At 52.4% G+C, this 22584-nt stretch overlaps 1 protein-coding gene across 2 annotated transcripts in view; it reads right to left on the bottom strand.

Moving 5' to 3' along the window:
- Positions 1 to 20372, bottom strand: part of SBK1 (SH3 domain binding kinase 1) — a 43785-nt gene extending 23413 nt beyond the window's left edge. Inside the window, exon 1 of one of the 2 annotated variants that reach the window (XM_025274673.3) lies at positions 19532 to 20372. The gene's annotated coding sequence lies outside the window, so the exon portion shown is untranslated. Of the gene's footprint in view, positions 1 to 3143; positions 6784 to 19531 lie in introns of those variants that run through there. The other variant, XM_025274670.3, reaches the window with a different exon arrangement.
- Between the last annotated feature and the right edge of the window lie 2212 nt (positions 20373 to 22584).

The following is a 22584-nucleotide window of genomic DNA, read 5'->3' on the forward strand; positions in this document are numbered from 1 at the left end:
TTGGCCAAGAAGTTCTTTCGGGTTACAGAAATGCTCGAATGAACATTTTGGACAACCCAATACATTTGGCTCCTGGGCCCCCGATACCTGTCCCTGCTGCTTATGGGAGATCAGGACACTCAGGCCCCTTAGGGCTGGATGTGGCTGCTTCCCTGGAGGTTGTGACCTGAGGATCTGATAGGTCTTTGCCCCTCCCCTGTCACACTTACTGCAGGGGGACCCGGGAGCATCCTTGGAGCAGAGGCTACTCAGAGCCCATTCAATCTCTGCTCTTGCCTCAGGAACATAGACATTCTGAAGGAAGCCAGTGCGGTCTGGTGCGCATCTCTGGGGGGGCTGGCTTTGATGATGTCCTAGTTTGGGTTTCCTAGAAACAGACCCTGAGCCAGGAATTTGAGATCAGTTTTTTGTTGTTGTTGTTGTTAGGTGATCCCAGGTAGAAGGGTAGAGAAAAGAGTCAGGGAGGCAGTGACAAGTTACCATTGCGGGCAACTAGAGGTGAACCCACTGGAGAGCTCTCAGAGATAGTGCAGAACACGCATGGACATACACGGAACACGTATGATATCCCAGCTCGTGTCAGTCATTGGTGAGAGTTGCTGGGTGGGGGGTGCAGACTGTGCTGTGGACATGGGCAGAGCAGACTGGAACAGAGCAGGTACTCAGGAAGAGAGGCAAGGATGCACGAGTAGAAGTGGGGAAGGGGCCTAAGAAGACCTGGGGCTCCCCAGGTAGCACAGTGGTAAAGAATCTGCCTGCCAAGCAGGAGACCTGGGTTCGATCCCTGGGTTGGGATGATCCCCTGGAGGAGGAAATGGCAACCCACTCCAGTATTCTTGCCTGGAGAATCCCATAGACAGAGGAGTCTGGTGGGCTACACTCCATGGGGTCACAAAGAGTCAGCCATGACTAAGCATGAACATGCATGCATTCCAAGGAGACACAGGGAGAGAAGGGACAATGTCTGCCACAAATAACCAGCACTTAGAACAGGGCCCTGAGGCTGGCTTGATGCCCACCTATTCCAACTGGAGTGGAATTCTGGTACCCTGTATCATCTGTCCCTCATTTTTATCAACAGAACCTCAATTTTTCTTTGGGAACTCACATTCCTTGACATACCTTTCCCTACTCACTAGGGGTTCTGAAGGTGGGGCTTACCTCTTCAGCTCTAGGGCTGGGCTTGTGACCCCAGCTCCCATCAATTAGCATATGCCAGCCCCCTGGCCACAGTGATTGTTTCTAAGATGGGTCTGTGATCCACGCCAGGCTGATGTGCCAAAGCTTACTATTGCACTGAAAGAGGGTGGGATGTCAGCCTGGAGTTGCTTCCACCAGGGAGAACCTCCCAGAGGAAGAAGCCAACATAGCAGAGGACAGTCAAGAGATGGAGAGTATCAGAAGCCACATGCCATCATTTGAGCCCCTGGATCCAGCCATGCCTGAAGTCCCTGGACTTTTCAGTCTTGTAACCTGATAAAGTCCCTTTCGTGCTGAAGTAAGTTGGAATAGGGTCTCTGTCACTTACACCCCCAAGTGTAAACTGTGTGTAAATGGGGGTTTCTAAAGTGTTTAAGGATGCAGGTGTAAGTGAAAGGTTCTCCTCTCTGTCTGCCATAATAACTATTTGCTCAGCACCCCAGTATGTCTGAGGAGGTTCTCAGAGGGAGCTCAGTGTGTCCAGGAGCAGGAGTTTGGAATCCTGGGAGTTCCAGCTCCTGTCTCCTTAGGGTATTGTTCTTGGGGTTATGTGAGGAGCTGGGGGCAGTCACAGCTGAGCATGCAGGGTGGGAGCCTAGGCTGCCATGTGGCCCACTTCCCTCTAAGCATCAGGAACCTCTGGTTCCTGCATGCGTGCGTGCATTCATACATTCACACTTATTCGTGGGCACCTACTGCATAAAGGGGGCTTCCCTGATGGCTCAGGGGTAAAGAATCCACCTGCAATGTAGGAGACCCGGCTTCAGTCCCTGGGTTTGGAAGGTCTCCTGGAGAAGGGAATGGCAACCCACTCCAGTACTCTTGCCTGGGAAATACCATGGACAGAGGAACTTGGCGGGCTACAGTCTATGGGGTCACAAAAGAGTCAGACTGAGTGACTTAATAACAACAACTGTAAAAGGGTAGCAGGATAAAAAGGTGGGCTAAACAGACAATCCTTGCTTTCAGGAGCTTCCAGTCTAGTGGGGGGTGGGGGTGGGAATCTCTATACTAATTACACCAATAAATGTCAGATTCTGAGCTAAGCAGGTAAAGGGCCACGCAGTGTTCAGGGCCTCATCTTACTCCCTTCTGATCCTTGATGACTGCCCATCTCTCCCAAGGAGTCCGCTCAGCAGCTCAGACACACTTTTTCTCCTTCACACCTTCCGGATCTTGTACTGCTCTACCCTGGAAGTCCCACCTCAGGTCTAATCTGCATCCTGCCTGCTGCCTGCTCAGCCCGCTTTCTTTGCTTTGGTCCCCAGGGAGGTGAAGGCCATTGAGCATCTTTTTGTGTCACCTCACTGCTCAGGGATGAGTCTCTCGACATTTATCAAGCATCGAGGGTGTGCCAGGTGCTTCCAGAAGGCTAGACCTTCCCCAGATGGAGAAACTGGGGCATGACCATGGCAGTCCTGCGCTAACAAGGCCAGCCTCTCCCGTCCCCTGGAGTAGGAACGGGACACCCTGTCCTGTGCCCTTCTTGCTACTTGTCCTCTTAACCTCTCCCAGGCCAAGGGTTTCACTAGACTGAGGGCAGGAGAAAGGGGCAACAGAGGATGAGATGGTTGGATGACATCACCAATTCAATGGACATGAACTTGGGTAAACTCTGGGAGATGGTGAGGGACAGAGAGGCCTGGCATGCTGCAGCCCATGGGGTTGCAGAGTCGGACATGACTTGGCGACTCAACAACAACAACAGGCCAAGGGTCCCTCCCAGTTGGCAGCCCCTGCTTGCAGTTCCCAGGCCCAGTCCACTGCCTGCACCCCAGAGCCTCCGTGGAGGTGGGGGGGGTCTCCCTGACCCCTGGGGATGGCCCCTTCTGCCTGTCCCCTCCCCTCCTCCAGCCCCTCCTACTTATTTAACAAACACAGATTTGGCCAGATTTGAAGCATTTTAAACATATGAACTCATTTAAACCTCATAATATACTTACTGTGTGGGTGAGCGATCATTTTGTATCCGAGATGCAGGGAGGGGAGAGGTTGCCGAGGCTGACCCATTAGCTGGGGCTCGAATCCAGGCCGGCTCTGGAGTCCAGGCCCCTAACCACCTGGCTGCCCAGCCTCTCCAGCTGCCACCATCCTGGCCTCCTCTTACCTGATCCCACTGATCTCACCTGCATCCCTCTTCCCAGCCACCTCTCACTCTCGGTTTCCAATCCTTTACTCCTGGGCTGCAGCCTGGGGAGAGGCACTGGGCTGGTCCTACCAGAGGGAGGGGCATTGGGTGGAGGCCTGAGTGCTGGGCCCCCACCGGTTCCCAGTCCTGAGTGGATGAGAGGAGGTGGGCAGGGTTGCAGCAGGGAGGGGAGGCTGGGTGGAGCCAGGCCTGCAAGCCCTAATTAAGTCAGTTAATTAGGTGGGGAGGAGAAGCCTGTGGGAATTGATGAGCTTGGCTAATTAAGTGGATCTGGCAGAATGGCTCCAATCCTAGCGGCTCCAGAGAGATGCGGGCTTAGGCAGGACACAGGGTCGGGGGCAAAGTGCTGGGCGCTTCCCCTTTTCATCAGCTCTGCAGCCTCCACTGGGCTAAGGCCACTGCCAGGGCCCGCACTGGCCATCAGGGTCTGCGGCCACCTCCTGAAGTTATGGGCCATGCGTGCTACTGATGCTTGGGTTGAAGTCCCCATCGAAAACCTGGTCCCCTGTTACCCATCCCTCAGGGGTTAAAGCTCTATCCCCCTTTGAACATTTTGGAGATGGAGGCTGAAAATGAGCCCCGACCAGGCTCCTAGCAGAGCAGCCACAACAATCCCTGACCAGAAACCATGACTGCCACCCACACGTCCCCCAGGTTTCAGAGGGAAACCTGCCTGGTGCTCTCCCAGCTCACAGATGCGCAACTGAGGCTGAGAGGAAGGGGCGGGGCTTGTCCTCCACCCATTGCTTACAGCAACAGCTGGCCCGGGAGCCTGGGGGCTTTCTCTTGCTGGGCACTATTTCCCTCTGATCGTGGGGCGTTGAGTAACAACAGCAACAGTGCCCATGGCTGGAGTACATACTGTTTGTGAGGTGTGTGTCCTTGACACAAGGGCCAGCTACAGAATGTGAGGCTTCTTGTCTAGAAAGCAGGAGAGAAGCTTTCGCTTCCTACCCAAGCCTCTCTCTCTGCCCGCCACAGTGTTCTATATTTGCTATTGAACACGATGCTGCCTTGGGCATCACGGATGCCTGGGGCCCCTTGATGCACACCCGACGTGGAACCTTCCTGGCATCCAGGCCGCTGCCAGACCAAGCACATCAACCTTGACTGTGGCATGCAGGACCGTAGTTCTCAGACCAGGAATTGAACCTGTGCCCCCTACAGTGGAAGCACAGAGTCTTAACCACTGGACCACCAGGGAAGTTTCGCATGTGCCACTGTTACTCAGACTTCACTTGCACTTCAAAGATGATATGATGAAGAATGGCAAGCTGCTGGGAATACCCCGGCAGTCCAGCGGTTAGGACTCTGTATTAACCTGAGGGCGTGGTTCAATCCCTGGTTGGGGAACTAAGATCCCACAAGCTGCATGGCACAGACAGAAAAAGAAAAGAAAAAAAAAATTCTAAGATACCAACCACAGAGCACTAGAGCCCAAGTTTGGGGCCCTGCGTGATACATATTGACTGAGTTCTCACAGCCACTCTGCTTACTGGGATTGTTACTGCCCTCGTTTCACATATTTGTTCATTCATCCATTCAATTACCAAATATTATCAAGTGCCTCCTATGTACCAGGCAACATTTGCAGTGAACAAAACAGAAAAATCACTGCCCTCGTCCATTGTAGTGAGGAGAGAAGACAAGAAACAGGGTATGTGAATAAAGGACCATACTTCAAGGGATTAATGGAGGGAAGACAAAGCAGAGAAGCTTCCTTTTGAGCAGAAACTTGAAGGAAGTGAGGGAGGAAGGGAGCCATGCTGAAATGAGGGCAGGCAGGCAGGTACAAGTGGGCCAGGCAGAGGGAAGAGCCAGGGCAAAGGCCCTGAGGCCAGAGTGTATGCTTGGGATGCCCAGGAACAACGAGGCTGATAGAGCCTGGGAGGAGATGAGAGGTGATGGGGAAGGTTCATCCAGGGCCAGTAAGCCTTTGTCTTTGACTCTGAGAGCACTGGCAGTCATTGGAGGGTTTTGAGCAGAGGAGGGAGGAGGTGGATTATAGGTTTTAACAGGCTCCCTCTGGCGGCGCAAGAAGGGAAGTGAGGAGGCTCTGGTACCCAGCCAAGTGAAACAAGATAGCAAGGGACCAGGTAGTAGGAACAGAAGTGATGAGAAGTGACAGCATCTGCTGAGAGATTGGACAGTGGGGTGGGGCGTGTGTGTGTGTGTGTGTGTGTGTGTGATTTGCCCTCAGCCTCTGGACCGTGAAATTCCACCAACAGCTGAGGACACCAAGCAGCTTTCTGGCCCCTGGATTCTTTGCCCCTACAGGTCCCCTCTCCCTCTGCATTTCTGCCTGCCTGGGGCCAGTGGCTGCAACATGGACAAGGTACATGAAGCCTCTCGGGCACAGTTCTCCTTTCATGGAGTCACAGACTGAGACACTGAGTCCCCAGGGAGGGACTGTGAATGGGGCGCATGACCCGGGCTGGGGACAGTGGTGAGCTGGAGAGCCCTAGCCCGTCTGAGTGGTGGCCTCCCCGCCCTGTGGTCCATTGCTGTCACGTGGGAATGTGAACTCAGGTATTCAGAGCTTCTAATTTTCCAGGAGAAGTTAGAAACCTGGATCTGATTTGTAAAATGTTGGCAAAGCATTGATAAAAAAAAGTCAGGAAGGCTAGACCCCCTCTGAGGCACCAAGGATAAGACAAGGGGGGCTGCTTCTGTGGGTCTTCTGCACGCTGTGACCTCCACACCAGCGGCCTCGGCCAGCCTGGGAACACAGATACACGAAGACACTTCTCCCGGAGGTGTGGCCTCGTAGGTCAGCTCTTGGCTGGTCTGGGCAGGATCCTGGAAGGATGGGGGCAGTTAGGATGGAGCACCCCTTCTGAGCCCTTGGGGGGCACCAGAACAGTGACATTTTTCAAGGATGATATGGTTGCCAGGCAAGGGCAACTGCTGGTCCCCTGGGTGCCTGGAGGAGCAGGAGAAGGCCTGGGATCAGAAGGACAAGACCATGGCCAGGAATGAGCCACAGGGTGAGGTCTGCTCCCAAACAAGAGAACCAGCAAGAGTGAGCAGGAAAGGGAGGCACCCAGGCTTGTCCCTGCCTTACAGGCCACCCTTAACTCTGCCTCTGCTCTGGAACATTCCAGAAGTTGACCCCTGTTTCTCCCCCTGGATCTAGGCTGGGCAGGGCTGGGCTGAGGGGCTGCAGGAGAAGCAGAGAGAGACAGAGGCGGTGGCAGAACCTCCCGCACTGTCAGATCGGGTTAGCCATCACCCAGTGTGGCACAGCGCTTCACACGCCTGACCTCATTCATCCTCTGAACCGTCTCAGGTCAGAGTCACAGCTGTACGGAGGACGAAACTGGGTCACAGAACGGTCGGGTAACTGGCTAAAGTCACGCAGTCTAAAAGTAGCGGCACCTGGAGTTAAACCCAGGGGTATGTACCTGCAGAATCTAAGCTTGGACATAAAATCTCAGAAAAAGACCGAAGCATCACGGACGGACGGAACGAGCGGGGCCGTCCTGGCATGTGCGGGCGCGGCGCTCTCTCTAGTGGCCGACTCGCCGCAGTGCAGGACAGACGAGGGGCTCGCCGGCCGCCGGACTCGCTGTCTCTGGGTCTCTCTCTGTCTCACGCGCCTGCACGCACGCACGGGTGCGCGCACACATTCAGTATCTAGTTCTCCAGCGGGAAGACCACAACATCTCCACGTTCTCACCTGCCACACGCGGGCCCTACCCGGCTTCCCCTTTCCCCCTGGTCAGGCTCCATCAGCGATGCCAGCCCCAGGGAGCCTTCCGGCTACTCCCCTGTGTCTCTTTCTCTCTGTCAGAACCTGGGTCTCCTTGTCCACACCCGTGGTTCTCAAACTCTGCAGCACATTCTAGTCTGCCTGGGAGCTTTCAGAAGTCCTGATGCACGGCCACGCCCAGGGCAAAGGAATCAGCCTCTTCTCTCACCATCACTAGACCTTCGGAGTTCAAACCTCAGATGGAGGTTGGAGATCTCAGCCTCTCGGTTCTCTGGCCTTTTCTGACACCTTTAACCCTTTCTGCTCCCTTCCACCTCTGAGGCTCACATCCCGTACCATGTAATTACCCCACACCCCACCCGCTCTGAGATTCTGTTTTGATCACCTCCCTCCGTGTTTCCCTCTCCATCCTCATCTGGTACCCACAAGCAACAGTTTTTTGACCCCATTGAGGCCACCAGTCCACGGCCCCCATCCCTTTCTCACCCATCAGCCCCCTTCTGCCATGACGGTCCACCGTGCCCTGCTTGGGCTCCGCACACCATCACCATGGCTGCTCCCTGGCACCCTCATCTCCACCCTGCTGTGCCCAGCTTTCCTGTTGGAGAACCTGCCGGGCAAAATGCCAACCATCACCTGCTTTCTGCCTGCACCGTACAAGCCAGCACTGGTCCGAGGGTCCCCCACCAAGTAGAGAGTTTCCCTTAATGGTCTTCAAGGGGCACTCGCTGCCACCCCACAACCCCAGTATGGCTGCCAGTGGCCCTTCCCCACTCTCTCTGACCAGGCCTTCTCAAATTTTAATTTGCTTGTGCCTCTCCTAGGGATCTTGGTGAGGCCTGAGCTTCTGCATGTCTAACCAGCCCCCCAGGGGTGCTGATGCTGTTGGCCCCTGCACCCTCCTCTGAGCGGCAAGGTCCTCCCACCTTCCCCTCTCTTCTCAAACCATGGTTCCCATTTCACTGAGAATACAGGTGGACCGGATGCAGTTTTATTGGCTCCTTTTATCAACACTCGGAGAAGGCAATCGCACCCCACTCCAGTACTTTTGCCTAGAAAATCCCATGGATGGAGGAGCCTGGTAGGCTGCAGTCCATGGGGTCGCTAAGGGTTGGACACGACTGAGCGACTTCACTTTCACTTTTCACTTTCATGCATTGGAGAAGGAAATGGCAACCCACTCCAGTGTTCTTGCCTGGAGAATCCCAGGGACGGGAAGCCTGGTGGGCTGCCGTCTATGGGTCGCACAGAGTCGGACACAACTGAAGCGACTTAGCAGTAGCAGTAGCATCAAAGCACAAACCCACCCAGCCCCTCACTCCTCACTTCTTCCAGCAGCTTCAGTGGGGGTGGGGAGGCCCTTCTCCGGAGGCCAACCCCTCCTTTGGGCCCTGGATTCTTTAGGACTCCCCTCCACCACACGTCTCCATCCATTTCTATCAAGAAACACGGGCAGCTCCCACTCCCATTTCCCACTGCTTTGGGACAATTATTTCCATTCTTTTAGCTGATTATTAGTAGTTTTCATTCCTATGTTTCCTGCGTAGCAGGTTTTAGGTTATGCTTTTCGTCTCCACTTCCCACGCTGGAAGATGAAGATGGAGCTCTCCGACGTCCATTACCTCCACTTCCTGTCTCCCGCCCTCCGGGAATATTGCATCATAGTATTGATAAGATTGGTAGTGTTGGCGGGACTTCCTTGGTGGTCCAGTGGTTAAGAATCCACCTGCAAATGCAGAGGACGTGGGTTCGATTCTTGGTCCAGGAAGATCCCGTGTACCGCAGGGCAATAAAGGCCATGTGCCACAGTGACTAAGTCCGTGCCCTAAAGCCTGTGCACCGCAATCAGAGAAGCCACCGTAATGAGAAGCCTGCAAATGGCATCTAGAGAGTAGCCCACACTTGCCATGACTAGAGAAAGCCCTCGTGCAGCAACGAAGACCCAGGACAGCCAAACATGAATAAATACATAAAATTAAAAAAAAAAGATTGATAGTGTTGGGGACTTTCCTAGTGGCCCAGTGGTTAGGGCTCTGTGGTTCCACTACAGGGGGCATGGGTTCGATCCCTGGTTGGGGAACTTTGCCACACAGCCAAAAGGGGAAAAAAGATCGATAGTATTTACATAGGGTGGAAACACAACTTTCTGTGGGATACTATGATTTCTTTCCCCCTTTTTCCTTTTTATGATAGATTTTCTGTTTTAGATTTATAGAACAACTGAACACAAAGTACAGAGAGTTTTTGTGTATACCTCCCCCCTCTGCATTTTCCCTGATTGTTAGCATTTTGCATTAGTGTGGTGAGCCTGTTACAATTGATGAACCAGTACTGATAAACTAATATTAACTACAATCCATAGTTTACATGAGGGCTCCCTCTGTTGTACAGTCTATGGGTTTTGACAGGTAGATGGGGTCATGGACCCATCGTTGCCGTATCATACAGAATAGTCCCACTGCCCTAAAAACCCTCCGTGCTCCACCTACTCACTCCCCGCTCCCCACCAGCCCCTGGCAACCACGGATCTTTTTCTGTCTCTAGTGTAACTTTTTCAGAATGTCATAGAGTTGGAGGCTTACAGCTCATAGCCTTTCCAGACTGGCTTCTTTCGTCTTGTGGTGGTGGTTGTTTAGTGGCTGAGTGATGTCTGACTCTTTGCAACCCCATGGACTATAGCTTCTCTGTCCTTGGGATTTCCCAGGTGAGAATATTGAGTAGATTGCCATTTCCTTCTCCTGACCTTCCTGACCCAGGGATCGAACCCCCGTCTCCTGCATCGGCAGGTGGATTCTTTACCACCGAGGCACCAAGGAAGCCAATTGGCTTCTTCCACCTAGCCATATACATTTAAGATTCTTGTATGTCTTTTTGTGGCTTCATGGCTCATTTTTATCACCGAATAATATTCCGTTGTGTGGATATATCATAGTTTGTTCATCTATTCGCCTGTTGAAGGACGTTTTAGATGCTCCCAAGTTTTCAGGCAATTATGAAAAAGAGCTGTTATAAACATCCATGTTCAGGGTTTTGTTCAGACATACGTTTTCAACTCATTTGGGTGAGTACCAAGGAATGCTATTGTTGGATCATATGGAAAGACTATGTTTAGTTTTGTAAGAAACTGCCAGACCGTCTTCCAAAGTGACTGTATCATTTTTGAGTCCTCACAGCAATGAATGAGAGTTCCTGTTGCTCCACATCCTCACCAGCATTCATAGTTGTCAATATTTTGGATCAGTGTGTAAATGTATCTCACTGTGGTTTTAATTTGCTATTTCCTGATGACATCTGATGTTGAGCATCTTTTATAAGCCTATTTGCTGTCTGTATATCATCTTTGATCTAGTGACCGTTCAGATCTTTTGTCCCCTTCTTTAATGGGGCTGTTCATTCCCTTTCTTCCTTTTCTTTTTCTTTCTTTCTTTCAGCTTCACTGGGTCTTCATTTCGGTGCGTGAGCTTCTCATTGCAGTGGCTTCTCGTTGCAGAGCACAGGCTCTAAGCTGCTTGGCCTTCAGTGGTTGCTGCACGTGGGTTCCGTAGTTGTGGTTCCCGGGCTCTAGAGCGCAGGCTCAGTAGCTGTGGTGCACGGGCTTAGTTTCTCCTTGGCATGTGGGATCTTCCTGGACCAGGGATCAAACCCGTGTCTCCTGAATTGGCAGGCGGATTCACCACTGAGCCACCAGGGAATCCCTGTCCTAACTCTTGAATGTTTTCCATTTCTGCTATGATTTCCTTTAGGATTGATGGAAATCAGTCAATCCCAAAGGAACATCAATCCTAAAGGAAATCAGTCCTGAATATTCATTGGAAGGACTGATGCTAAAACTGAAACTCCAATACTTTGGCCACCTGACGTGAAGAACCAACCCATTGGAAAAGAGCTTGATGCTGGGAAAGATTGAAGGCAGGAGGAGACGGGGATGACAGAGGATGAGATGATTGGATGGCATTACTGACAAGATGGACATGAGTTTGAGTGGGCCCTGGGAGTTGGTGATGGACAGAGAAGCTGGCGTGCTGCAGTCCATGGGGTCACAAAGAGTTGGACACGACTGAGTGACTGAACTGATCTGAACTGAACTCTGCTATGATATCCTTTTTTGGAAAATTGAAGTATAGTTGATTTACAATGTTGTGTTAATTTCTGCTGTACAGCAAAGTTATTCAGTTATACATACATATATATGTACATGCTGCTGCTGCTGCTAAGTCGCTTCAGTCGTGTCCGACTCTGTGCGACCCCATAGACGGCAGCCCACCAGGCTCCACCATCCTTGGGATTCTCCAGGCAAGAACACTGGAGTGGGGTGCCATTTCCTTCTCCAATGCATGAAAGTGAAAAGTGAAAGTGAAGTCGCTCAGTCGTGTCCAACTCTTCTCAACCCCATGGACTGCAGCCTACCAGGCTCCTCCATCCATGGGAGTTTCCAGGCAAGAGTACTGGAGTGGGTTGCCATTGCCTTCTCCGATATATGTACATATATACAATATATTCTTTTTCATTCTGACTCACCACAGGATCTTGAAGACAGTTCCGTGTTCTGTCGAGTAGGACCTGTAGTTTATCCATTCTACGTATGCTAGTTTGCATCTGCTAACCCGAAACTCCCATTGCTATAATATCCTTAAATTAAGAAATTTTTGTTTTGTTCATCCTTGGAGGTTCGTTTTCTTTCAAAATAGCATCTAGTTTTCATTTCATAGTTACAATATATGTTCCTAAATCTCTGCGTATAGTAGTAGTAGTTTTTTGGGGGGCTCTCCAGGTGGCACTAGAACCGGCCTGCCAATCCAGGAGACATAAGAGACACAGGTATGATCCTTGGGTTGGGAGGATCCCTTAGAGGAGCTCATGGCAACCCACTCCAGTATTCACGACTGGAGAATTCCATGGACAGAGGAGCCTGGCGGCCTAGGGTCCACAGGGTCTCACAGAGTTGGACACGACTGAAGCAACTTCGCATGCACGCAGGGAGAAAAGAAAACTAAAACAGGAAATAAGAGACCAGCAAGAACAAAATACCCATCTTCAATATATTCAGAGGCTGAAGGGAGTGAACTCTGCCGTGTCCTTCCTGGAGAGTCTGGACCAGATTTCACTGTGCTGGGAGCCGAGGTGGGAAGGACGCTCCAGGTGATGGGGGCAGGGGCAGGACGCCCCACATTCAAGATGCAAATATTCAAATAATCCCTCCAGTAGAGCATAGAACTCCTCCTTATCCTCAGGGTGCCCTGTCCTCCAGTTTACAGACCCTGTGTTTTATCCTCTCTGGGAATAAGCCTTCAGTCTTTGTCAGGGTGGGGGAGGGGCAGTTGCCCCGCGGAGCTGAGCAGAGAAAGAAATCTGAGAATTAAAGCCCTTCGTAGACCAATCCTCCTGGTTTTGGCCCTAGCTTTACTCCCCCTTCCAGAGGTACTTCGTCCATTAACACTAGGGCCCTTTGAGGTTCTGTGGTGGAAATTGTGGTGCCCCCCCTTTTTTTTTCTCATGCCCAGTTTAGGGTTCACTTGAGGTGCTGTGTCACCGGACTGCTATATCCCTCACCATGTTCATCTGTTTTCTAGATTGCAACGTTGTGTTGCTCTTGTCTCCTTTTTCACTGTATAAGTCCTTGCTGATTCATGCTGTGGGAGGCAGAATAATGCCCCACCTAATTCCATTAATGTCTATGTCGTCATCCCAAGAACCTGGGAGTATGTTACCTTAGGTGACAGAAAGAGGCTTTGCAGGTGTGATTAAGGTTAAGGACCTTGAGATGGGAAGATAATCCTGGCTTGTTCAGGTGAGCCCAAGATAATAGCATGCAGCATTAAAAGCTGAGAACCTTTCCCAGCTGTGGTCCAATAAAGATGTTGAGAGAAGCAGGGCCAGAGAGATGCTGCCTCGCTGGAAGGAGGGGGGCCCTCTGGAAGGCGGTACCTTGAAAAAGATAAGGGGGTGGATTTTCCCCTGGAACTTCCAGAAAGTTCTTCCAGAAAGAGTTCCCAAGAGCAGCCCTGTCAACATCTTGACTTTAGCCCAGGGAGACCCATGTTGGACTTCTGACATATAGTCAGTAATATAATCAATTTGGTTTTAAACAACTAAGTTTGCAGTAGTTTGTATTGGTGGCAACAAAAGACGAATAAATGCACCTTAAAACCCACTCACACGTGGAGAAAAGGGCTTCTTACACTGTTGGTGGGAATGTAATCGATGCAGCCCCTGTAGACAACACTATGGAGTTTCCTTAAAAAGCTAAAAATAGAGTTGCCCTACAACCCTACACTCCCACTTCTGGGCCATATATCCAAAGAAAACCCTAGTTTGAAAAGATACATGTACCCCCAATGTTCATAGAAGCACTATTTACAATAGCCAAGATGTGGAAACAATCTCGATGTCCACTGACAGACAAATGGATAACTAAGATGTGGTATATTATGCACAGTGGGATATTACTCAGCCGTAAAAATGAAATAATGCTATTTGCAGGAAAATGGCTGGATCTAGAGATGATCATATTAAATGATGTAAGTCAGACAAAGACAAGTATCAGATGATATCACATATGTGAAATCTAAAATATGATACAGACGAATTTATTTGCAAAACATAAACAGACTCACATAGAAAACAAACTTGTGGTTACCAAAGAGGAAAGCGGGGGGAGGGATAAATTAGCAGTTTGGGATTAATTGATAAACATTACTATATATTAAATAGATAAGCAACAAGGTCCTGATGTATAGCACAGGGAACTATATTCAGTATCTTGTAATAAACCATAATGGAAAAGAAAAAAATAAAACCCACTCATTTCTTTTTCATGGGGTTTCAGGACACAGAGAACTTAAATGTGTGTATTCAATCCACCATCTTTAACCGAAGTCTCCACTCACCCCTGCTCCTGTCTCCACCCCGCCAGGAATTGTAATTATCCAGGTCACTTTCGACTTCCGTGCTGCTAGATCTAGTCTCCTTTTCCTTGGCTGTTCGGCATCTTTGAAGCCAGTTGTCCACCTCTCTCTCTGCCTTGAGACACTTGTCTCTTGGTTTCCATGACTACCCACGCTCCTGGTTTTCCTCCTACTTTATTTCTGGCTAGCATCTCCTCCACGTGACCTCACGTTTGTAGTGTTCCTCCGGGCTCCGTCCTGGGGCCTCTCCCCTGTCTCTCCAGTGTGACCTCATGGCTTTCAGAGCCACCTTCATGCCAAAGTCTCTGACATCTCCTAGGCGGCCCACAGACTCCCACTTTGAGCTCCAGTCTCTTAGTACCAAGTCTCCCTTTGACATCTTCACCTGGGCGTCTCATGCGCTTCTAGGTTGAAAACCTCCATGGCTGAATTCCTGAATTTCCCACTATATCTCTTCCTGCCCTTGAGCCTTCCCCTCATCCACACGTTGTTTATCCAACCTAGAAACCTCAGATTCATCCTTGATTCCCTTCTTTTAACCCATCAGCAAGTTCTGTCTCCTAAATATGTCTAGAAAGTATCTATTTCTCCCACGTCCTAGGGACACCTTGGTCCAGGCCAACACCAAGGCCCCCTCCATCACCACCATGACTTCCACACTGGTTTCTGGTGTCTGCTCTGGCCTGGCTGCCATGGATTCTCCCCAGAGGAGCCCAAGTGATCACTTAAGATGCCAATCAACTTATGCCACTTCCCCCTACTTAAAAGCCTCTGAAGCTTTTCCAGTTGCATTTTATACCAGAATAAAATCCATCCTCCGCATGAAGGCTCACAAGGCCTGTATGATCCAGCCCATTCCCGTCTCCCCTCATTGCCCATGTCTCTCCCCATCACTTACCTGCCCTGGCCATACTGACCTGATCTTTTCTCACATTCCCCAAACTCTAACCTGCCTCTGGGCCTTTGTACTCCCTATTCTCTATGCCGGGAATACTTCTCCCCCAACTCTGCTCAGCTCCTTCTCTTTCTTGAGGTCTCAGATGAATTGTCCCTACCTCCACTCCAGTGTTCTTGCCTGGAGAGTCCCAGGGATGGGGGAGCCTGGTGGGCTGCCATCTGTGGGGTCGCACAGAGTCGGACACGACTGAAGTGACTTAGCAGCAGCAGCAGCAGCCCCTCCCCCTTATGCCAAGTGGGTGTCTCCCTACCATGCCTCTGCTAATTTCCTTAACAGTATCTTTTTAAAAATATATATAATATTTGTTTATTTATTGACTGCATTGGGTCTTAGTTGAGGAATGCGGGATCTTCTTTGTGTCACATAGGGTGTTTTTGTTGCCATGTATGGACTCAGTAGTTGTGGTACCCAAGCTTACTTGCTAGGCGGCATGTGGGATCTTAGTTCCCTGACCAGGGATTGAATCCTTGTACCCTGCATTGCAAGGCGGATTCTTCATCCCTGAACCACCAGGGAGGTCCCAACAGTGGGTTTGAACGTGGATGACTGTATTTGTTTGTTTACTTGGGTTTTGTTTGACTCCCGCTTTGATAAAAGCTCAATGAGAGGGAATTCCCTGGTGGTCCAGTGGTTAAGACGCCATGCTCCCAATGCAAGGGGCATGAGTTCGATCCCTGATCAGGGAACTAAGATCCTGTGTGCTGCACTGCAGGGCCAAAAAAAAAAAAAAAAAAAAATTCCAGTGAGAGTGGTGAGATGTGTTTTCTCTGTCCAGTTTCTAGGGCTAGCCCACGGAGGGTGCTCAGTGAAGTCTGCAGAATTTCCGCACGAACGCGCTGGGCACCTCTTCTGTGCCAAGTGCTTTCGTGTATACCAAACATATCATCTTCACAACAGGACTACGTTTCCGAGTTTCTCTTGTAATTAGCTGCCCTGGCCGCATAGCGTGGGCAGGAGTGAAGTAGGCCACTTGCAGCTTTGGTTTGGAAAACCCTTCCATGTGATCTCCACCCTTCTTCTTCGGCTGCGCATGGAAGCAGAGAATCCAGTGGATTCTAAAGCCCTGGCTGAGGACAGCATCACAGGTGGGCGGAGCCTGGGTCCCCAAAAGACTGAGTGGAGCAGTCTCCCCCGACCCCACCCAGCCCTCTCTGGACCTTGCGTGAGCAGCCCGGGAGGGTCTGCCCTTTGACGCACATGTGGTTCCAGGCTCGTCGGTGGAGCCTCACCTAATCACGCATCAGACATCAAATAGAGATGGCTGGTGGGTGATGCTTTTGTTGACAAGTTCTCATTAAATGCAGATGAGTTCTTGGTGGGGGCGGATTCTCACTTCAGCCCCAAACAGAAACGGAGTTCACACCTCAATGACAGCACGTTGCGCTGCAAGCCATTGTTTCAGTGTGTGTTTTCTGGCTCTTCCAGGGAAATGCCTCATTCCTGTTCATCTCTTTGGCCTCAGCTTCTAGTCCTCAGGAAGCCTTGGGGAATCTTTGTTGAATCCACGAATGAGGGAACTGGTCTCCCTACATCCCTTCTTGCATCTCTGTCCCTAAAAGCGCCCCAGCAGTTCTTTAATTTTACAGAGGCTCAAAGGGAAGAAAGGACTTCCCCAGCCTCCCAGAGAAGCAGGATGCTGCAGAGTTAGCATTCCCTGGGGCGGCTAAACACGGCAGCAAATTGGGAGTGAAACCCGGCGCCTTCCAGGGGCTGGAGAAAGGCTGAGAGTGGTGGGGGTGGGGAGCAGGCTCCTCTAAACCCCCAAGGTGACCCCACCAAACCTCACTGCTCACTGCCCCTCCTCCAGTAGGAAAGAAACACTCCAGAACTCCCCCCCCCCAACACTACGCACTAGCACTGCCTGGCTCCTGCAGCCTGGGCGTCCACATCACTCAGTATTTTTAGCTTCACCACCTGGCACCTGTGGTCACTGTCTTTGCCCAGCCTGGTGGTGTCCCCTCTCCAGATCTTAAAGGGCCAGTACCCACCAGCTGGAAAGGAGACCAGATTCTGCCAACGCAGGTCACCATACCGCCAGGACAAGAGGCTGAGGGGCATGTCCTACAGGAGGAGTCCCCAGAGTTGGAGGAGGAAGATGGGGGGATGAGGGAAGAGGGCAGGATCTCATGACTGCTTGACTCTGGAGCCCATCCCTGTCTCATTCTGGGGTTTCCCAAATTCTGGTTTATTCAAGCTGCCCACCTGGGTGGTGGTTATTGTTTAGTCACTCCGTCCTGTCTGACTCTCTGCGACCCCGTGGACTGTAGCCCCACCAGGCTTCTTGTCCAAGGGATTTCCCAGACAAGAAAATTGGAGCGGGTTGCCTTTTCTTTCTCCAGGGGATCTTCCTGACCCAGGGATCGAAACTGAGTCTCAGTCAGGTGGATTCTTTACCACTGAGCCACCAGGGAAGCCCCACCTGGTGGGGGGCTGATTAGAAATATACATTCATCCCCTCTGAGACGTGAGGCCACGAAGTCGCCAGGGCAGGGCCTGGGAGTGTGTATTTTTTAACAATCAGCTCAGTGATTCTGATGTTCCATCTCCCCACATCACATCCATCCATCCATCCATTCAATCATTCAATGAGCATTTTGAGTTCCTATTATGAAAACAGTGATGCTCTCAGGAGTCCATTGTTTTGTTCGGGAAACATTTCCACACCTGTGGTCTCACTGAATCACCTAATTCATTCCATTTTGCTTCAACGCCCTCCCCACAGCTTGCTCCATCACCTATAGATCAAGTCCTGGGCTCAGCAGTCAAGACCCCTGGTGACCTGACCCCTGCAGACCCTGCCAGCCCCATGCCCGCCACGCCCACACAGTTTCTTTATCGTGTCACCGAGTCTTTGCTCTCTCTCCATCCCCACTGCCTGGATGGCCTTTCCTTAACTTCACTCCTAGACTCACAGACGTAGAGAACCATCTTATGGTTGCTGGGGTTGGGGGAAGGCTGGGGGGAAGGGATAGTTAGGGAGTTCGGGGAGGTCAGGTACACACTGCTCTATTTAAAAGGGATAACCAACAAGGACCTACTGTGTAGCACAGGGAACTCTGCTCACTATTATGTGGCAGCCTGGATGGGAAGGGTGTTGGGGGAGAAAGCATACATGTGTATATATGTTTGAGTCCCTTTGCTGTCCATCAGAAACTATTACAATTTTGTTAACTGGCTATACTCCAATACAAAACAAAACGTTTTAAAAAAACTTCACTCTGTACCTGGAAGAGGACCTGTCCTTAAGACAGACCCGCAGGGGCTCCCAGGGTTCCTGTGGGCAGGGGTGGTCAGTCCCCCTCACTCCCTGAGCACAGTGCACTCATGCCCAACCAGCGCCCATCACTGCCAAACTGATCCGTGTGATCGAGGTCTCTCCTAGCAGGCTGGACCCCAAGAGTGCTGGGGTCCTGGCGCTCTGAGTACTCAGTCACTACTGAATGATGAACTGACCACCATGCACAGAGTAGCCCCCTGTTTCACAAATGAGAAGACAGAGGCCCATGGAAGACAAATGACCCACCCAGGTCCACCAGTGAGATTTAGGGAGGAGCCTGTCCCAGGCTGCAGGAGCCCCTGCCCTCCTGCTAGGGGCCGGGAGGGCACACCTGGGCTGGCACTGAGCCTGCCCTTCTCCCCACCCAGGGCAGTGCTGACTCAGGTGGTGATGGAGGTGTGGGCCGGCTGGGCTGGAGCAGAGGTGACCCCTGTCTCCCCTACAGATGTTCCATCTATTCCCGGAGCCTATGGTCACAGCTTGGGAAATGAACTTGGCTGGAGCCTGGGTTTCCCTGAAGGTGGGGGTGGGGAGAGGTGGCCAAAGAGACACTGATCTGTAGGGCATGAATCCCTCACCACCCCCGGGCCCAGTGAACACCCTGCCCCCTACCATGAGTACATAGAACTCACACCTAGTGCCACAAACATGGACACACACACACACACACACACTCACCCCCAAATACCCAATCACCTAGACACACAAGCCTTCCATCCCCTCCCCTCCCTTTCTTTTATACAGACACACACACACACGCATGCGTATGCACATGAAGACATTTTCACTTATTAATTCAACAAAAACCTAACACTAAAAAGTGTCCGTGCAGTGCAGGGAGGAAAGGTGACTCTCAGCTTGGGATGGGGCAGGGGCTTCCTGGAGGGCTTCCTGGAGGAGGAGGTATGGCAGCTGGGCTTGGAAGGAGGGGAGCTAGGGGAATGCAAGTCTGGGCAGGGTTTCATGGATGGTGAATGCAGGAGAGTAGAGCGAAGATGAGGTGGGTGGGGCTGATCTGATCTCACAGGCCTTGAATGTCCAGCTGAGTGTTGACTTCACTGTGTGGGAGCCAGGAGTCATGGAAGACTCTAAGCATAGGGTACATGACCACAGGGGGAAAGGACAGGAGGGTCACTGTGGGGGCAGGATGGGAGAGACAGGGAGGAGGCTACACCCTGGTGAGAGATCTGGGAGTCTGACACAGGGAGGGGGCGGGGCTGGTAAGCAGTGGACAGAGGAACTCAGAAGCAGGACCCCCGGCCCCCAAGGGGCCCCTTCCCAAGCCCTGTGCCCTCACCTTGTCCACCCACTGCCCACCTCGGGCACTGACCTCTGCAGTGGGACCTCTTCCAGCAGCTCCTCCTCCTCCTCCCTGTGGAAACAGACGAAGCAGAAGGCTGGCACATCCTCCTTCCCACAGCGCAGGGGCCAGGTCGGAGGCAGCTCCAGGATGGGGCAGGGGTGGCCGGTGGCGGCCTCAACAGCATCGTCCCTCGCCTGGGCAGGGCTCCCCGAGCCAGCGTGCTCCAGGGTCAGTAGCCTGTTGGCCTCAGGACCCTGCGCCTGCGCTTGCCCACCTGCCACCTGTGCCTTTTCGCTCAGGTTACCCGTCGCCTCGGTGAGCGGGAGAGCCCGTGGCTCTGTCTGATGGGATCGGCTGTCCTGACCCACGGACCTTCCAGCCCCAGGGCTGGGCCCTCGGAAGCAGCTCCCAGCCGCCTGGACTCAGAGGCAGCTGGCTGGTGGACAAAGGTCCAGCAGGGCCCCTCGTCGCCCCTGGTGGTGCCTGAGGCTCCTCGGCTGCCCGCTCCGCTGCAGCTGGTCAGAGGCACGACCCGGAGGACAGGCTCACAGATGCCCTGCCCATCTGTTCATCTGGCTGTCCGGCTGTCTGCTCCTTCCCAGCGGGCCAGCACAGGCAGTAGAGGTGGTTTCTCCAAGAAAGTTTGTTCTCCCCCGGGGGGTGGGTGGCATGGGTGGCCTCCAGGAGGGAGGGTCGGGACCTGAAGCTGAAAGGTGGGCAAGGACCAGATGAGGCTGGCACGGTGCCCACGCTGTCCACGAGAAAAGTTCTGGTCCCTGGACTCCTGGCTCCAGTGCCAGCTTGGACTAGAGCTCCCTGGGCTCAGGGCTCCTTCGGCTCCTCCAGCAGCGGCTGCTCTGGCTTGGCTGTGGGTATTAATAGCTCTACATTCACGCTGAGAAGCCGGGAGGTTAACTCCTTCTCTGCCGGAGCTGGGAGGCCAGTGGGCGGATGGCCACAGGGAGCAGAGGGAAGGCGGCGCCTGAGATCTGCCTGTGCAAAAGCCTGGCCTGGCCCCCTCGTCCCTGCTGCGGGACCCTCCGATGTCACCTCCTGCCTGTGAGTGACTGTGCGGCGCTCAGCATCTGGATTTCGATCAGAATGCCCCAGCCGCCTGACCTCACCACGTGCGCCTCCAGGAAGCTGGATTAGACTGGGGGCTCAGGACAGGGTCCCTGGCATGGGCAGGGCACTGAGTTCTAGGGAGCATTCCCAAGACTCCTTCATTTACACATCCCACTCCTGGGGCCCCTTGGCATTTTCTTAACAAGCAATTACCGTCACCAAGTCTGGGGCCAGTTTTGTCACTGGCTTCCTGTGGAATCCCCCACTAGATGAACCATACACAGCCCCAGAGATGGACCACATGCACGGTGTATTCTGCTGAAGAGTGTAAGGAGTGGATGGGAGTGGAGGAATCTGAGTAGAGTTTGTTTGCTTGAAAAATGTTTATTGCAGGACTTCCCTGGTGGTCCACTGGCTAAGACTCCACGTTCCCAATGCCAGGGCCCAGGTTCAGTTCGAGGCCAGGGAACTGAAAGCACGTGCCACACTAGGAGTTCACAGGCTGCAGCTCATTGCAGCCAAATAAATAAATATTTTTTAAAAATGAAAGAAAATGCTTGAGCACCGGCTATGTGCCGGGCACTGTGCTGAGCACTGGACATACAGCAACGGAGACAGCAGACACCTCCTGTGCTGGTGGGCTTACCTGTCACAGATGGAAGCCACTGGGGCTGAAATTTGTATACCTGGTGGCCCGGCAGTGTGTGAATTGGGGAAGGTGCTCCCGCTGGGCAGGTGCAGCCTCTTCCACATCCCCCAACCCCTCTCCCCAGCACCCAGCTTGTAATGTGGATCGCAAGGTGGCCTATAGCCCCACTCACCTCCTCTGCAACTTACAACATGCATAGCCATTCATTGTGGCCCTGGAATCACCAATAAACAAAGGAAAAATTCAGCTTGTGAAAAGGGTTATGAAAAAAGAAAACAGGGAGAGGTGAGGGAGACTAACCGGGAGGTGGTTGGTTAGGGTGTTCAGGGCAGACCTCCCACGGGGGTGACACTGGAGCTGTGACCAGCAGGAAGAGGAGCCAGTGGAATATCTGGATGGAAGAAGGGTCAGCAGGTGCAAAGGCTCAGAGGCAAGAACTAGCTGCTATGTTTAAGGAAGAGAGTGAGAAACAGCGAAGGTCTTTAAGCTGAGTTTGAGCGCGAATAGAGTTTCCCCAGGGGCTCAAGAGGTGGGGCATCACCAGCAGAGAGGGCCGAGTTCCTGCAAAGACTCATGACAGGATGCACAGGGCTTTCCTGGCGGTCCAGCGGTTGAGAATCCACCTGCCAGTGCCAGGGGCATGGATTCGATCCCTGGTCTGGGACGATCCCACATGCGGTGGAGCGACCAAGCTCATGCGCCACGACTACTGAGCCCGTGTGCCGTAAGTGCCGAAGCCCGCACTCCACAACCAGAGAAGCCACCACAATGAGAAGCCTGCTCGCTGCAGCTAGAGAGTAAACCCCGTCATTGCAACTAGAGAAAGTCGATGTGCAGCAACAAAGACCCCGCCTAGCCAAAAATAAATGAATAAATCTTTAAGGAAAAAAAAAACGGAGGGCGGGGTGGGGGTGGGTGGGATGCATGGTGCCTTGCAAGGCAGGAAGAAGATGCAGGCACGGTCAGAGATGTAGGAGGTATTCATTCCCGAATTGCTTCTCCTGGGGCTCTGAGGAGGAAGGCTGGGTGGGAGGAGGGTGGAAGCGGGGACCTGGGCCAGCCGAGGGGCCGAGGAGGTGCGTGGGAGATGGAGCAGCTTAGAAGGAAACATCAGTTCAGTGAACTGAATTCTGCTGGCTGGGAGGACAGATCTGGGTCTCCCTGGCCCAGAAAAGGTGGAGCCCCCACAGACAGTTGTTTAGGCTGCACACTCTGCACAGGGCACCCGGCAGACGGTGAGTGGGGGCTGACATCCAGCCTACCTCTTGCTCTGCCAAGCCTTCCACCTTTAAAACTGTGACCTCATTGGGGGAGGGCACCTTTTTCTCATTGGTCCACTCAAAAGAGTTCCTGTTTCTTATTGGTC

Source organism: Bubalus bubalis, chromosome 24 (genome assembly GCF_019923935.1).
Source record: "Bubalus bubalis isolate 160015118507 breed Murrah chromosome 24, NDDB_SH_1, whole genome shotgun sequence".
NCBI lineage: Eukaryota > Metazoa > Chordata > Mammalia > Artiodactyla > Bovidae > Bubalus > Bubalus bubalis.